Here is a 16809-nt window from a genome sequence, read left to right as displayed (position 1 = left end):
CCGCTCCAGCGGCCCGGGCGGGCGGCGTGAACGCCCCTGCCAACGAGGCGGGAGGACGCGGCGTGCCTAGAGCGGCCGCTTCAGCGGCTGTGCGCGTGCGCAGAGCGGCCCGGCCAGGTCGGGGCGGGGTGTGTGAGCCGCGACCGAGTCAGGGCGGCGACCGGTGTGACCGCCCCGGGCGTCCGCGTCCTCGCTGCGGGGCCCCGGGGCACGCGGGCCGGGGGAAGGCGGGGTGTGTGAGCCGTGACCGAGTCAGGGCGGCGACCGGTGTGACCGCCCCGGGCGTCCGCGTCCTCGCTGCGGGGCCCCGGGGCACGCGGGCCGGGGGAGGCGGGGTCGGGGCCTGCAGGCGGCCCCTGATGGCCCGGAGCACCGGGGGGAGAGCTCCGGCCAGACCCCGGACTGCTGGAAAGCCAACTGGGCCAACCGAGCTCTGTTGGGATGAAGTTGCATCACCAGCTCTGGGAGGGTTACCGTTCAAAACGGACGGGTGGGCTTTGAGGCGTTAGTCCGACGTTTGAGTAGAAATGCTGATGGATCTGTTTTTGAGACGGGGCTTATTTCTGTGTAACCCAGCTCGGCCTGGAACTTGGCCTGCTGTCGACCTCGGTTTCTTGAGTGCACAATTACAGCCTTGTGCGGCCACGCCCGGCTGAAGTGAGATAGATGCGGGGTGTTAACAGTCTGTGGCTTGTGGTGTTAGCTCAGTGACAGAGCTGTCTGCATCCAGGTTAAAGGCTCTGTGTTCAATCCCCAACAGGGGAAAAAAATTGAAGTAAAGCAACGAAATTATACTGTTTTCTTTGACTAAAAAACTTTAAAGGGATTAATTAGTAAGTTTGACATAAAACTAGATTGTTTATAGTTTCAGACAGCAGATAAGAATCACAAAGTTTGGGGAGAATAAAACTTCGGGTGCCTGGAAGCCACGTAAGACTTCAGGTCAGACATTTCCAGACCAACTAGTTAAATAATGAGCAAAGGAAAAAACAAAACAAAAAACAAACAAACAAACTAGAGGATGCTCATTTATGAAATGCTTGAAGCTTATGTCCTCATCTGGTTTAGCATTAATTATATAACTGATGAAAACTTTATACTTAAATTATATTTACCCATTTAGCCATAATGAGAATTTTAAGATCTCTTATTTGTAGACATCAGAACCTTTAACTCCATCATTCTTGAATTGTTTAATGAGAAAAAGACAGGTTCTACCAGCTAGTGTGTATTTTAAGCCCAAGCCTTTTAATTTCAGATGACGAGGTTTTGCGGAGTGGAGAGATGGCTCAGTGGTTAGCAGTGCTTCTTGCTCTTAGCACCAGTCTGGTTCCTGGCACCCACGTGGGACGGCTCCGAAGGGCAGCTGGAAACCACTGTAACACGAGTGAGTCCCAGGGCAGTCGCTCTCGGGCTCAGACACACACACATTGTTTTTAGATTATGAGGGCTACTTTTCTAAAATTGTTAAAAATAATAATAATAGTATGTTTAGTTAAAGGATGAGTGACATCACCCAGTGGTGATTGCCTTGCTGCCGAGCCTGACCCCCTGAGTTCAAGGCCCAGGTTCCGGGTGTGGAGTAAGAGAAGCAGCTCCTGAAGTTTATCCCCTCTGTCCACACCCTCATACACAATGACTAAGAAGTAGTGGGGAACAGAAATATAAGAAAGTGCTTGTAAGGAGAAATCATGAATCCCCCTGTCCAGAGTTAACATCTATTAATATCTTAGTGTTATCCTGGGTTTTTCATCATATTTTTATTGATATGGAATCAGTAAATGACATATTTGATAGAGGAGCAGAAGCCAGCCTGTTTGGAGGCTAAGGTTTATGAGGGCCTCACTTGATTATCATTTGGATTATCATCAAATGAACATGCTTTACTTTTTTGGGGGAAAAAAAGCCCTAAAATATATTTTTTCCTTTTCAACCAGGAAAACCAAAGATACTGAAAAGAAAGGAATATATTATGAACATTGTTCATGTTAAATACTCTGTAGTTATGTCATAGATTTTAAAATAGCCCTTTGACACTTGTTTCTAGGCACACGTGTGTGTTCATCAGAGGACAGCTTTCAGGATTTGATTCCGTCCTTCCACCATGCACATTCTGGATATTGGATTTGGGTCACTTGTCAAGATTGGTGGCAGATACCTGAGCTGCTGAGCCACCTCACCAGCCAAAATTCTCAATTTAAAAAATGAATCAGTTGAGACACTTAAACATGGGTTTGTTTCCTGTGAAAGCTGTCTAAACTGAGAAAATGCAAAGCCCTCAAGCCCCAAGAGTGGGGAAGAGACGGCAGTGGATGAGAGATGTTAAAATAGTCTTACTGGAAAAAAGAAAGGGGATCTAAGCAGAGTGCAAAGGTGTAGACAGATTTTTCTTTGGGCTACCAGCTCACAAATAATGACATGGAGACTTATTATTAATTATGAAAGCTCAGCCTTAGCTTAAGTTTGTCCCACTGGCTCTTATAACTTAAATTGACCCATTTACTTTAATCTACGTTCTGTTGTGTGGCTTGTTACCTCATCTCTCTGTGCTTCCCATACTGCATCCTCTGTGTCTGGCCGGTGACTCCACCTCTTCCCAGAGTTCTCTCTCTGCCCGGAAGTCCTGTCTATACCTCCTGCCTAGCAATTGGCTGCTCAGCTTTTTATTACACCAGTCCCAGCAGTACATCTTCACACAGTGTACAAATGTCCCACAATACACCGGGCTGTCAGAAGTAAAGAATTTAGGCTGGGTAGGGTGGTATAGGCCTGTGTTCCCAAACTGCTCTGGAGACTGAGCAAAAGAATGACAAATTCAAGACCAGTTGGGCAACTTAGATCCTGTGTAAAAATAAAATCTTAAAGGGCCATCAGCAGAGCACTTAACTATTATGTGCAGGGCCATGTGTTAATTTCCCAGTACTTGAGAGTTGGGTGAGGGTAACAGCTTACACTTTACAACTGCAGAAAGGCTCATAAACTGGAGGTACCACATCAGTGGAAGGGTATAGAAGGGAAGACCAGATGTTTGATTGAAAGTCTGTACTTAGGTTTCTGGTTTCAAGACAGCTCCAGTTCTGGGAGAAAGAAGGTACATTTGGTGGGGATTTAAATTAGAAGGCCTGGGTTTTACAACGTAAACAAAAGCTGATCAGATGGAAGTCATATACTGACTGGTGAAACCAGCCCTTTTCCTGCTTATTACGCTTAGGAACACTCAATAACCATCCAGAGCACAGCCAGAGAAGAATTTCCTCTACACAGAGGCCTCAGATTCCACAGCTCAAGGTGACATTTTCGAGTACTTCAACATCATGACCTGGTCCCTGCATCCACCCATTTTGCACTGTCTTTGAGCAGTAAACTTAAGCCAGCTCATGCAGGCCCCTGCAAAGGCCTCGCGGCCCTCTGCAGGCCCTGCCTTCTGAAAACTAGACGAAGTCTCCTTGTCCCAGGGCTCAGAAATGACAGCCTCAAGATTACTAAATTCTTTCAGAGTCTCTCTTCCTTTTTCTGGGAAGACTAAATGTTCACTCTGCTGTATATAGTCGGACCCTTTCATCTACATTTCACTGTATGTGGTTTCATTTCCCACGCTCAACTCAGTCTGGAATATTAAATCGAAAGTTCCAGAAATAAATGATTTGTAAGTTGTAAATTATGCACCATTCTGCATAGCATGGCAGAATCTCCTGCCTCCTGCCCCATCCTTCACAGGTTGTGAATCATCCCTTCATCCTGCACGTCCACGATCCAGATGCTGTTTTCCCTTAGTTAGCTCTGTTACTCAACTAGCCATTTGCCTACCTCCCAGTCTCCCAATTATGGAAGCTACAATGTTTGCCATCTTAAAATTAGTGATCTTTTTGAGACAAGGATAGCCGAGGCTATCCTGAAACTTGCAATTCACTTGCCTCTGCCTCCGGAGTGCTGGAAGGTGCCATGCGCCTCCATTCCTGACCTTAAAGTCAACCTAGAACAAGTCACTGAAAGAGAATGAAGGGAGGCCTTCTTCGGGTTTGCCTCCATCTCTTTGTCTGTCTGGGTTATCATCAGCTAAGGTGCCGTAAGTGCCTGTGTTTAAGATCTGCTTAGCAGTGGCCCCGGTGTTCATCAGTAGTCATTCTGACAATTTGAATATGGTGAAGAGAAGCCATGGTGTGCTTCCTTGAAGTGATAAGACAAAAACTCTTGACTTTGTAAGGAAAGAAAAACACTGTGTGCCCAAGTTACTAAAGCACAAGTCTTTTGTCTGAAATTGTAAAGGCTAGGCATGATGGTTCATGCAGGACAGCACAGTACTTGGTAAGTGGAGGCAGGAGGATCAGGAGTTGAAGGTCATCTTCCCTGCCCAGTTAGTTCCAGCCTGGGCTGTGTTAGGCCCTGTCACAGAAAAACAAACAAACTGTAAAGAAGGAAATAGAGTTTTGTGCTACAAAATTGAGCTTGAGTTCACTCTGAGTTGAACTTGTAGTCACCTTGAACTACCAAGGGATTACCACAGCTCGTTATAAGTGCTAAGTCATCCCCCATTCGATCTCGTCATATCAGTGTTGTATCCCCTCATACCACAAGACGAGTGAGTACAGTACAGTCCGTTATGTTTTGAGAGACCAGTCTGTGGCCATACCACCCTGAATGTACCTGATCTTGTCCGATCCCAGAAGCTAAGCAGGGCCAGGCCTGGTTAGCACTTGGACAGAGAGATCACAGTTGCCTAGCTTTTGTGGGGTGGCATGGAGTTGAACTTGCTTTATTTTATTATTGTTAATCTTACTGTGCCTAATGTGTGCTCTTTATCTTAGGTGTGTCTGGTAGGAAGAACATAGTACCTGTGGTCTGGTCCTCAGGCGTCAGTGAGGGAGGCAAACAGATCCCTGCCCCCAGATAGGTGGCGACCAGGAGTGCCAGCAGTGAAGACTTGTCCAGATTGTCCCCGGCAGTGATGCCTTATTACAGGTAACACAAGTCAGTAAGAGAGGAAGGGCACCACCTAGATCCTGGGGACTAAAGCACTGCCATGTCTCAGAGAAAAAAGTCACAGGAGCCGTCTCTAAAGCCAGATCATTTGGGTAATCCTGCGGTGTCGTTCCACCGTTAGCACAGTTGGCTGTTCCGGTCGTGACTTGCCCGGGCCTCTTCCCTCAGTTCTGTCACTAGCAACTAAGTTTTCTTCACAGTTTTCAAGTTTCCAGAATCAGGAAGAGTGCTATTGTTTCACCACGCATGGTGGCCCGTTCCTGTACCCTGTGCTCAGGAGGCAGGGCAGGAGATCTCTGAGTGTTGAAGCACTCAGCCTCACGGACCAAATCCTGAGTTCTCAGTGTCTCGGGTATGATCTGCCGTTGTTCCTATTTTAAAGCTCACCTGATCAGCCCTGATCTCTGCCCCTTGGTTCTGTTCCTCTAGAGAACACGCCTAAACAATCATCGTGCTGAAATCTAGTGAAGTTAAAGAACGCCGTCCAGTTCTGAGTGGCTTTGCTATGGGTTTCTCTGCCGTGGCCGCCAGCGTAGCGTGACTGAGGCTGGGCGCTTCAACAGTCAGAGTAGTGCCAACTGTCTCTCACTGGGGTGGGGGGTGCCCGATGGCCACTTAGTCCACAAGGTCAGCCTTAGTAATCTCAATCTGGTACCAGGAATATGATGGTTCTGGAATAACCACCGGTCCCTATTCCACGATGAAAGCCTGGAAATGCTGGTTCTTCAGGTGAGGCTCCCTACTCAAGGGAGTAATGTGTAATCTGTGGCAAATTGACTTTAAAACCAACCATAATAGTGGGATATATAGCCCTATGTAGGAGACACAAAGACACCAATGAGTCAGTGCAATGCATAAAGACCATATAGTCTCAGGGGGCAATATTTTAAATTACTTTGACTAAATTATTTACTGCCCACCTTCAGCAGAGTGAGCACATAAAAAGAAATAATAGTAGATAGTACTGTGAACACCATTGTATGAACACTGAGTATGGCTTTGTGCCAGCCTAGTCTAGTATCTCAAAGGCTATATTAGGATATTAAAGGGAAGTACAGGCATTAGGCATTGATTAGATTATGAGCATCAATAAACATCTGTTATCTCAGCAGAAATGTCTATGAACACACTTTAGTGAGCAGTTTACTCTTAGTAGAGTTTTTCTGTATTTCACTTATTTGTGAGGAAGACTGGTCCTAGGGGCTGAATGCATAAGTGCTCTGCCACCGAGCCGCGTGTCCAGCCCTAGAATTTTGTTTCTTATTTTCGGGTACAGAGTTACCTCATTTCATCTGGGAACTTCAGCCTTTTAAGTCTGAATATTTCTGCTGCTGTGTTAGTTGAATCTTGTGGGCAGTGTGTGTGTGTGTGTGTGTGTGTGTGTGTGTGTGTGTGTGTGTGTCTTCCAGCTACGTAGCAGCCATCTAGTTAGAGTTCTAGAGACTGCGTTGTATGTACTCAGAGATCATTTCTGATCTGCTCACCTGATGGGACATTCCATTCCTCTTGTCACATGAGGTGCTATTCTAAACAGATCACTGCCTGGGGCTTCCCTGGCCCAAGGCCACTAGGCCAAGTTTGAGCCAGTAAGATATAAGGGGGTGGGAGAGGTGACCCACTAAGCCGTCTCCCCAGGCCCAGTGGTGGGTTTTTTTTTTTTTCTTAAGAAACTATGAAGGTAGCAAAATATCTTTTAAAGTGCTGAAAGAAATAAAAACTCCAGCTCACTCCAGATTTCTACATGCAGCACAAAAATCCTGTAGGATTGAGGTGAAGTGAACATCAGGTGAGAATGGAAAGGAACTGTTGCCTAAGACATGCTCTGTAAACTGCAGAAGAAAGTTTTAAACAAAGGAGAAACACCGCTGTGAGGGGATGAACTAAGGTGGGGGTGGGGGGAAGCCACAGCACTGGCGAATGTACGGTAATTCAGACAGTTCCCTCAAGAGCAAAACTCAGCAGTGTCTGATGGGGCTTTGATGCTTAGAGGCGTCCTATGCTCAGAAGGTATATAGGGGATGAGGTCTTCACGCTCAGCTTACAGTCGTAATACATGCTTCTCAGTAGATAGTGAAAAGTTACCCTAGGGGATCCTCCAGGAACCACTAGAACTGGACAGAGGTGTAGTAAAATCTCAAGAGATACAGTGAACACTAAGGAGCTCAGATAAAGGCAAGATAAGAGAAACAGGAATGAGTGGCCTCAAACCAAAAACAAATGGTAAAATTGTTGGCCTTAGCCCAAATATGTAACAATAATATTAAATTACCATGTAACTGACCCCAGTAACATATAACTGACTTCAGTGTACCAACTAAATAACCCATGACCATATGTGCTGTCTAATAAAAAGCATACTTCAAATATGACATAGAAATTAAATAGGAAAAGATGTCGTATGCAAACTCACATGAAAAGAATGTCAAACAGAGAAGACTCCAGAGAAAGTGACGGGGGAGAGTCTAGGCCTGCAGGTGTAGCTCGCAGCAAGGCTCACGTGTGTGTGTGTGTGTGTGTGTGTGTGTGTGTGCAAGTTCAGAAGGATAAAGGAATTTGTTCGTTAAGAATTATAATTGTTAGCTGAGTATGGTGTCTCATGCCGTTAATCCCAGCACTCGGGAGGTAGGGGCAGGCAGATCTCTGTGAATTTGAGGCCAGCCTGGTCTACATAGCAACTCCCAGGGCAGCCAGAGCTACATAATAGAAAGACCCTATCTCAAAAAACCAAAACAAGGAAAGGGGAAAAAAAGAATTCTGTTTTTGTGTGAGCAAAATGGCTCAAGGGGCTAAAGGCCCCTGCTGCCAAGCCTGACATCCCGAGTTCAATCCCCAGGACCTGCACGGTGGAAAGGGAACCAATTCCTGAAAGTTGTTCTCGGATCTCCATTTGTGTGCTGTGGCACACACCCACACCCATATACAAACAAACAATAAATAAATGTAATTTAAAATTAAAAATTATGATTGTTTATACATTTAACAACAGAACTTCAGCTTTCACTTTAAGGGACCTGAAGGGTTGCATGTGGTGGAGCGCATATGTACTCAGCTCTTGGGAGGTGGAGGCCAGCCTGGTTCTGCAGGCTCATGGCCAGCCCGGGTTACGTGAGATCTGGGATGCACCAGCAACATACTCTCAAAGAAACAGAAGGGGGGAAGTAAAGAATACAAAAATGAGTAAAATAGAACAATGGAGAAAATATCCAAAAATACCTCCTTGGGACAATAAAACTGGCAAACTGACAAAAGCAAAGATTGATGACAAGTTATCAGCATCCATTCTGGAAAGCAGGACATCTCTGTCCTCTGTCACATTCCCCACAGACAGTAGAAGAATACAAGAACATAATGACAGATTGTATAAATTTATAATTTTATGAGATAATATGACCAGAACTGAATGAAGTCAACAAATTCCAAACTAAAGTAAAGAGGGCTGAATAGCGATGAAGAAGTTCAGGTGTCATCTCATTTTAGGAGGTCATTGTTACCATGAGACCCAAAGCAAAGGCTTTACAAGAACACTGCAGGCCGTTGTCCCTTATAAGACAAGCAAAACCTCCAACACACCATTAAGAAGTTGAATATTCATTCAGGCGTGCATATGTGTATGTATGTGTGTATACATAACATATACACACATGTGCACACATATGATACATCATGGCCAAGCAATGTTTGCTTTAGAAAGTATAAGACTGGCTTAATATTTGAAAGTCAATATAATCTGTTATTTTAACATCCTAAAGAAAGAAGAACACATGAATATGTTGGCTGTCTTAGGGTTTCTATTGCTGTGAAGAGACATCATGACCACAACTCTTAGAAAGGGAAACATTTAATTGCGGTGGCTTACTTATAGTTCAGAGGTTCAGTCCATTATCACCAGGCCAACCTGGTGCTGGAGAAGTAGCTGAGATTCCTACATCTGGCAGGCAACAGGAAGTAGTCTGAGTATCACACTAAACAAAGCTTAACAAATGAGACCTCAAAGCCCATCCCCACAGTGACACACTTCCTCCACAAAGCCAGACCTACGTCAACAAGACTACACCTCCTAATAGTGTCAACCCCATTTTCTTTCAAACCAACACAGTTGGCTGATGTAGAACATTGCTAAAAATCAAATGTCCATGAAAAATAAATTTCACCAAACTAGTAGTTAAAGCATCTTTCGTCAGCAAGATAAAGGACCTAGTCAAAACCTATAGCTAAAGTCATGAGTGATCAAAGGCTGAATGCTTCCCCAAGACTGTACCTCCCTTAAGACTGTGACTAAGGGCAGACTGTGCACTCTCACTATACCTGTTCAGTGACGTACAGGAAGTCTTAGCCAGTGGAGGCAGGAAAAGTGGGGAGGGAGGGAGTAATATAGATTGGAAAGGAAGAAGAGAACAAAACCCAAGCATAAAAACTCTCGCATATGTGGAAATGATAGTTTCTGCCCATACAGAAAACCCAAGGAATCCGTTAGAACAAATCTAGAACTGGTGGGTTAAAGAACATAACTCTCAACACAAAACATCAGCTGTTCTGGGGAGGTGACTCTGATAAAGTCACTGCCGTGCAGGCATGAGCACCTAGATTTGACTGCCAGTACACACATAAAATGCCAAACATGGTGGCATGCATCCCAGGGCTGGAGAGGTGGAGACAGCGGGACCCCTAGAGCTCAGTAGCCAGGTGGTCTGACTGAATCAGTGAGCCCCAGATTCACTGATAGACCCTGTCCAAAAAAAAAAAACAAAAACCAAGGTGGATGAGAGTTGGTTCAACAGTTAAGAACATTGATGCTCTTACAGAGGACCTGGGTTCAATTCCCACATGGCAGCTCACAACTATCTGATTCTAGTTACTGAGGATCTGATGCTCTCCTCTGACCTCTACAGGAACCAGGCACACATGTGGTGCACAATACACAAAATAAAGCCAAGGAATTCTTGTTAATAAAAGGTGAAGCCCGGGGGCTGGAGAGATGGCTCAGAGGTTAAGAGCACTGGCTGTTCTTCCCAAGGTCCTGAGTTCAATTCCCAGCAACCACATAATGGCTCACAACCATCTGTAATGAGATCTGGTGCCCTCTTCTGGCCTGCAGGTGTATATGCAGACAGAACACTGTATACATAATAAATAAATAAATCTTTAAAAAAAAAAAAAAAAAAAAAGGTGAAGCCCAGTGTGGTGGGACATACTTTTAATCTCAGCACACAGGAGACAGAAGCAAGCAGATCTCTGTGAGCTCAAGACCAACCTGGCCTACATAGAGAGTTCCAGGCCAGCCAAGGCTACATAACAAGACCCTACCTCCAAATATGTATATAGATAAATATAGGGAATGATAGAGGAAGACCTCTAGCTTCCACATACAGGCACATGCACCTTGCAGACACATGAACATGTATACACCACATAAACACACAAATACTTTATATACTAATAGTGGATTGAAAACTAAAATGTAAAATATTTGCACCAGCTCCCCCAAAAGCTAACTATTTAGGTAAAAAATTATCTACAAAAGCTCATTGCTCTGAAGTGTCATGCTGTGGAATGTCTTTCCGTATGCTGTGAATATGTGTTGCTCTGACTGGTTGATAAATAAAGCTGCATTCGTCTATGGCAGGGCAGGATGGAGCCAGGTGGAAAATCCAAGTGAGACAGTGAGAGGAAAAAGGAGAGTCGGGGAGACGCCAAACCACTGTCCAAGGAGCAACATGTGATGGGACGCAGGTAAAGCCACAGAACACGTGGTGATACATAGATTAATTTAAGATGAAAGCGCTAGCTAGCAAGAAGCCTGCCATAGGCCATACGGTTTGTAATTAGTATTAAGCCTCTGAGTGATTATTTTATAAGTGGCTGTGGGACAATGGGTGAGAGAGATTTGTCCCTACCACAGGCCGAGTGGGACACAGGACATCTTTCACTACATTTGGTGTACCAACTTGGGGCTTTTGAATTTCCATAAGGCCTAAAAGAGTTTAAAAAGGGCTTCTAAACACGCAACAATGAAGCAAAAAACAGCTTCCTTTTTGTGTCTCTCATGTGGACCATGGAACAGAGATGCCGCAGCACAGCATGGCAGATTCTCACCTCAGTACACAGAACTGTCTCCAAGCTGCACAGCATGCTGCATGGTGAATTTAGCTTTTACTCATACAGACAAAAAAGGTTTGTGGGCAAGCTGCACACTGCCTGGTGGCAGCATGGACCGCAGAGTTGGTGGGGTAAGCCTGACTCTCTCGGGTACCTCTGCCATGTTGGGAAGCCGAAAGGGGCAGAGTCAGCAGCCAAGGCTGCCATGTTGGTCCTAGCCACACAGCTTAGCAGTTTAAAATCTCTCCTGGTCAGAAAAGGATTATAGAGTCACAATAAGGCAGATTCAGATGGAATAAAACTTTAAATGGTTTACAGTGTGTGTAAAAAATATACATAGGCTTGGAAGAGAGAAAAATGAATATAGTTATATAAAGAAATAAATAGTTTTAAAAAATAAAGTCTTTAAAGAGACAGTAAGAATTATATAAAAGTTAAGCCACAGAAGGATGGAAATTACACAAAGAATCTGGATACTGCAGATTATCATATTGCCTTTGGGATTTTTAACTGCAGAGAGACATTTGATTGTAAAGGCTGCTAAGTTAAATTTATATATATATATATATATATATATATATATATATATATATATGTTTTAAAGGTATCTTGACTACAAAATTTGGGTCTGAGAATATGTTGCTTTGGAAAGGAGGTTCTGCTTTTGTTTCCACAGGAAGCAAGAGGCTATGGATTTGTTCCAGGTTAAGATGGATCAAATATGATAAAGCAAGACCTCCTGAACCTTGACAGATGGTATCTATCAACAAAGGTTATAGACAGTCTTCCCAGGACTTGACCTTTATCTTGAATTCTCTCAGGATCCCTGTAAGATTAACAGCTCCCCTAATCAGCAGGAAGTAGCCCAGAATACTACGCCACATTCCCCAAAAATGGACCATGGATGTTTGTCTTTGTTTAGGGGTTTGATTACAAGTTGTTATTGGTCATAGTCAATTTCTTTCTAAAAGAAGAAAGGAAGAGAGGATACAGAAATGATGAGAAAAACAGGTAAATTACTGAATCTACTTTAACCAAAAAAAAAACCTGTTAATTTCAAAATACATTACATTGGTATGGTTTATTAATACAAATTTAAGATCAATTTTGTTATACTGTATGTGTATTTCTCTTCTTGTTTCAGGTATTATGTTTATGCAACTCATTTAAAATTATCATTAAGAAATACAGATTAATAGTCATCTATGATAATCAAACTTATAGTCATGTTAGTTTTTTAGGTATACAAAGATATATTTCAACTAGATAGATAATCTTCAAACACTTCAAAGACCTACAGAATATGGCATTTAAAATGTTTTAAAAACTTAGACCTTTTTGGACAATGAAACACATCTGCTCCTGGCAACACTGATTACTTCAAAGAAACTCATTATGGCGTTTGCTTTCTTTGTGGCAAAAAGTTAGCTCTGGGCAAAAAATTGCCCATGCCTCGACTGCTTGACAGGATGCTGTATAAACTGGACATGCAGGACCCATAGGAAGGTGACCACTGGACTTTTCCTGCTTCACAAAAGAAACTGCCAGACATTCTACAGGACACAAGGAGAAGCAACTGACGAACTTTGCCAAAATGGGTGGAACAGTCCTTAAAATTTCCTGCTTCACTGAAAGCTGTGTGAGAGACTCAAGGCCTGTAGGCTGAAGATGGATGCCCCAACACTGCAGAGGAACTTTGGGTGACTGTCCAGGCAGCCAGATGTTTCTGTCATTTCTAGAGTTATGGAAGTTGCTTGCCATGTACTTCCTGTTTACTTAGGTAATATTATATCCTTCTGGGGTCTTTGATGTAGTAGAAGACTAGATAGTTATAATTTTCCTTGGTTATGATAAAAGATAAATTAGATATGAAACTTTAGACTCACAAATATAGGATAGATGATAAAATATTTTCCTTAATTTTGCCAAATACAAATAGACTAGATACTGTAACTGTAATTCTTGCTTGATAACTGTTTTGTTATATATAATTTCACTATGCTAAAGTTAACCTTCCTTTTTGAGTAGACAGAAAAGGGGAAGTGCTGTGGGATGTCTTTCTGTGCACTGTGAATATGTGTTGCTATGGTTGGTTAATAAAGAAGCTCTGCTTTATTAATAAATAAAGCTGCTCTGGCCTATGGCAAATCAGGTTATAGCCAGGCAGGAAATCTAAGAAAGAGACAGGAAGAAGAAAAGCAGAGGCAGAGGAGACCAGAGGCTGCCAGCCTGCCACCCAAGGAGCAACATGCCAGCAGACTGGTAATGCCACGACCATGTGGCAATACATACATTAATAGAACTGGGTTAATTTAAGATGAGAGAGCTAGCTAGCAAGAATCCTTAGCCATAGGCCATACAGTTTGTAATTAATACTAAGCCTCTGAGTGATTATTTTATAAGAGGCTTCGGGTGAGAGAGATTTGTCCTGACCATGGGCTGGGCAGGACACAGGAAATCTTTTGACTACATTGTCAGGTAGTTTTTCTCTGTTTTCTTATCCAAATAGTATGTTTAATATTATACTGCATTTACATTTTAATGAACATTTTACTCTATATTGATACTCATCAAATTTGTTGTCCAAAAGGCTTCCCAGTATTCCATCATACAGATATATCAGTATAATGTGAGCTTTTAAAACAAGCCTGCATTCAAATTCCAGTTCCTCAGGTGTGTCCTGAGGCAGTTAGCCTTGCTCAGTCTCGGCCATCAGTAAAATACCAAATATTCAGAGTTTTTAGAATTAAATATTTTAAATGACTGGTAGACAGTGCATGCTCACAACGTGTATTTATTAACTCCATGATTTTAATTCTTAATTTTGAACAATTAAAATAATCTCTTGATAGAGTCTTTGCTAGAGTCTGAAGATTATCAAATGATATTCTTTTTTGTTTTCAGGATTAACCCTGAGGCTTTTAGTTCTGAAAACACTGTGTTCAAGTTTATGTGGGGTGATTAAAAGCCTCGGCAAATGACTTGTGCTGGTTACTTAGATGCACCATCCATGTTAACTCTGCACTCTCCACCCCTTTCCATGTACCGACCATGAGTGTAACCTTGGCTGTAAAAGTCCGGAATCCCACTGCAAGAGCCCATGGAAGAGGCGTGGAGAGCAGGGAGGTGGGGCTGAAAACCCATCCACCCGAACTTCTGGTAGTCAGACACACTGGTCCCGAGTGTGCCTGCAGTCTCCGGTCCTCTCCAGGATGAGAGGAAGGGCAGGGAGGAGGCAGTTTGCCTCCACGATGAGTTTGAGGTGTACGGGGTGCTGGGAGACTGAGAAGGTTGATTGTAAAGAAAACCCTGCCTCTGTGGTATGACTTCTACTGTATAGCTGAGTTGTGACACACAAGAAACATGTTTCTAGGATTTCTTATAGAAAGTCAATACCATCCGTACCTGCCAGCATCCAGGAAACCCTCCCCTCAAAGTAGGTACTTGAGGAAAGTCCAGTGGTGGGGCTGTTTATTTAAAGAAGTAGTTCATACAACCTGAAGAGGGGCGGAGTTTTTCTCAACCTTCAACTTCAAAGGGCTAAACACTAAAGAGAACTGCGTTCTGGAAGCCACCAAGTGGACAATAGCTTTTGGCAGGGAAAGAACCAGCTTACGGCTATGTGGCAAGGAGAGAGCCAGAGAAATAAATACTCCTTCCTCATTTCCTTTCCAATTTCTTTCCAGGACTGCACTTGCAAGAAAAAAAAAAGATAGTGTGCAGGTGGGGTGGGCACTTACACAGTCCCTGTGGACCCACCTTAGGACAGAGGAGGACGGAGAAGGCTGGGGGGTGAATCCAAAAGTAACGGATTCTTTAGGGATGTAAGAGGCTCATTGGCTTAATTAAAGAGCATGCACAGGCCTGAGTATTTTTTACTCATTTTTACCTCTGTCACATTTTGGATTTTAGGCTCACTCTTCTTTTGGACCTTGGGTCTGTTGTCTGTTGAATCACACACAGTCTTACATACTGCTCAGTATCAGAGTGTGCTCAGCACGCACAAGCTCTAGCGGTCCCTGGGCAGACCCTTCCGCGAGCGGCTGGTTCTCCTTATAGAAATTCTAGGAGAATCAACGTACATGAATGATCGGCTGAGTGACACGGAGGAGGAGCAGAGAAGTGCACCTCTCTATCCAGTCCCTAGCTCCTGGAACACCCCCACCCCCCACCAAATCCCACAGCCCGTGAGAAGGTCAGTGCTTAAACATCTCAAGCTTCTGAGCTGCGTGCTGCTCCAGCCAGAGCCAGACAAGGGCGGCTGAGACAGGAGTAACCGGGACAAAGTCCGCACGCCGAGCTCTCATTCCTGTAGGATATTGCTGCCAGGTAAACAGCTGAGTGTACAGGGAGCCCAAAACATCCCAAGTGCAAACAGAGTCATAGTCCTGGAGGCAGCTCTTCCCTGACTAGAGAAAGAGGCGGAGCATGGAGGCAACCCTCCGGCTGGTGTTGAATGTGTTCCCCACAATTCATCTATTAGAAGTCAGTGCCAAAATACTGAGAGAGGAGAATTTTAGAGGTGATTTGAGGGCTATGGAGATAGCTCAATGGTAGTGCATGAAGGAGCCAGGCACAGCCTGCAGCACAAGAACAAACATTTTTAAGTGATTAGATTGAAGACTGGTTATTTGGGGTGTGTGTGTGTGTGGACTCATTATCAAGACAGTGAGTTTGTTACAAAAGTTCAGTCCCCTGTGGCTGTCTCATGGATGTCTTTTGTCATGTATGACAGAGAAAGAAAACCCTTCCCAGTTTTTGCCACGGGCAGAGTAAGGGTGTGATTCTTTTGTGCAAGTGAGTTTTGGCATAGAGAATTGACTTATAGAGGAGGTGGCATACTCCTGATTCATTTATTTCCTGCTAATAAATGTTTCTTAGTCCATTTTTTGTTACTAAAAATGAATACCACCAAGTGGGTAATTTATGAAGTTTAGAGATGTGTTTCTTACAGTGAAGACTCTGAGAAGTCCACCATGAAGATGCTGATGTCTAGTGAGGGTCTCCTGCTGCGCGTGGTGTGCAAAGAGGTGTACATGGGGAGAGGGCGCCTGAGGGCAGCTTTCTGAAGCCACTGATCTCAGCATAAAGGTCTCAGCTTTCACCAAAAGAGGGAGAGGCAGTGGGAGAGGGAGAAAGAAGAAGAAGCCCTCGCTGCTGCCACCACTGGGTGATGGTATCCCACACCTTTAATTCCAGCTCTTGGGAGGGAGAGGCAGGCAGATCTCTGTCAGTTCTAGGCCAGCCTGGTCTGCAAATTGAGTTTCTGGACAGTCAGAGCTCTTACACAGAGAAACCCTGTCTTGAAAAAACAAAACCAAACAAAACAGACTACAATCAAGCACTGATTATGACTGTGAGGCAAGCAGTGTGAGACGAGCCCGCTTGTACTTAGGAGTCTGTGCGCCTTTAGTGAAAGGTGTGTGGATTTTATAACTACTTTCCTTTTGTCTGATATATTGGCTTGTTTTTATTTATTTGTTTTTTGTTGTTGTTGTTGATTTTTGTTGTTTTGAGACAGGTTTTGGGGATTCCTCACTATGTAGCCCTGGCTGGCATGGGATTTTCTATGTAGACCAGGCTGGTCTGGAACTCACAGTAATTTACCTGCCTCTTCCTTCTGAACGCTAAGATTAAAGTCATGTGCCATCATGTCCAGCCTTGATATGTAAAAATGAAAGTCCACAACTGATATGTAATACATCAAAATCCAGTGGTTCTTATGATGGCTCT

General features: G+C 43.8%; 1 long non-coding RNA gene across 3 annotated transcripts; it reads left to right on the top strand.

Moving 5' to 3' along the window:
- The first annotated feature begins 232 nt into the window (after nt 1-232).
- Nucleotides 233-13796, top strand: LOC121832671 (uncharacterized). Of its 3 annotated transcripts, XR_006076310.2 has the most exons (5): nt 234-1387; nt 3212-3288; nt 4806-4959; nt 10604-10710; nt 11781-13796. It is a non-coding gene; the product is annotated as an uncharacterized LOC121832671 (long non-coding RNA). The 3 variants fall into 3 exon arrangements; XR_013042847.1 differs by having other exon boundaries at nt 233-3288; XR_013042848.1 differs by lacking the exons at nt 10604-10710; nt 11781-13796 and adding an exon at nt 5410-6638 and having other exon boundaries at nt 233-3288.
- The last annotated feature ends 3013 nt before the right edge of the window (nt 13797-16809 follow it).

The sequence above is a fragment of the Peromyscus maniculatus genome, chromosome 10 (genome assembly GCF_049852395.1).
Source record: "Peromyscus maniculatus bairdii isolate BWxNUB_F1_BW_parent chromosome 10, HU_Pman_BW_mat_3.1, whole genome shotgun sequence".
In the NCBI taxonomy this organism is placed as follows: Eukaryota; Metazoa; Chordata; class Mammalia; order Rodentia; family Cricetidae; genus Peromyscus; species Peromyscus maniculatus.
The sequence above is the reverse complement of the archived record's forward strand: the minus strand, read 5'-3'. Positions and strand labels throughout refer to the sequence as shown.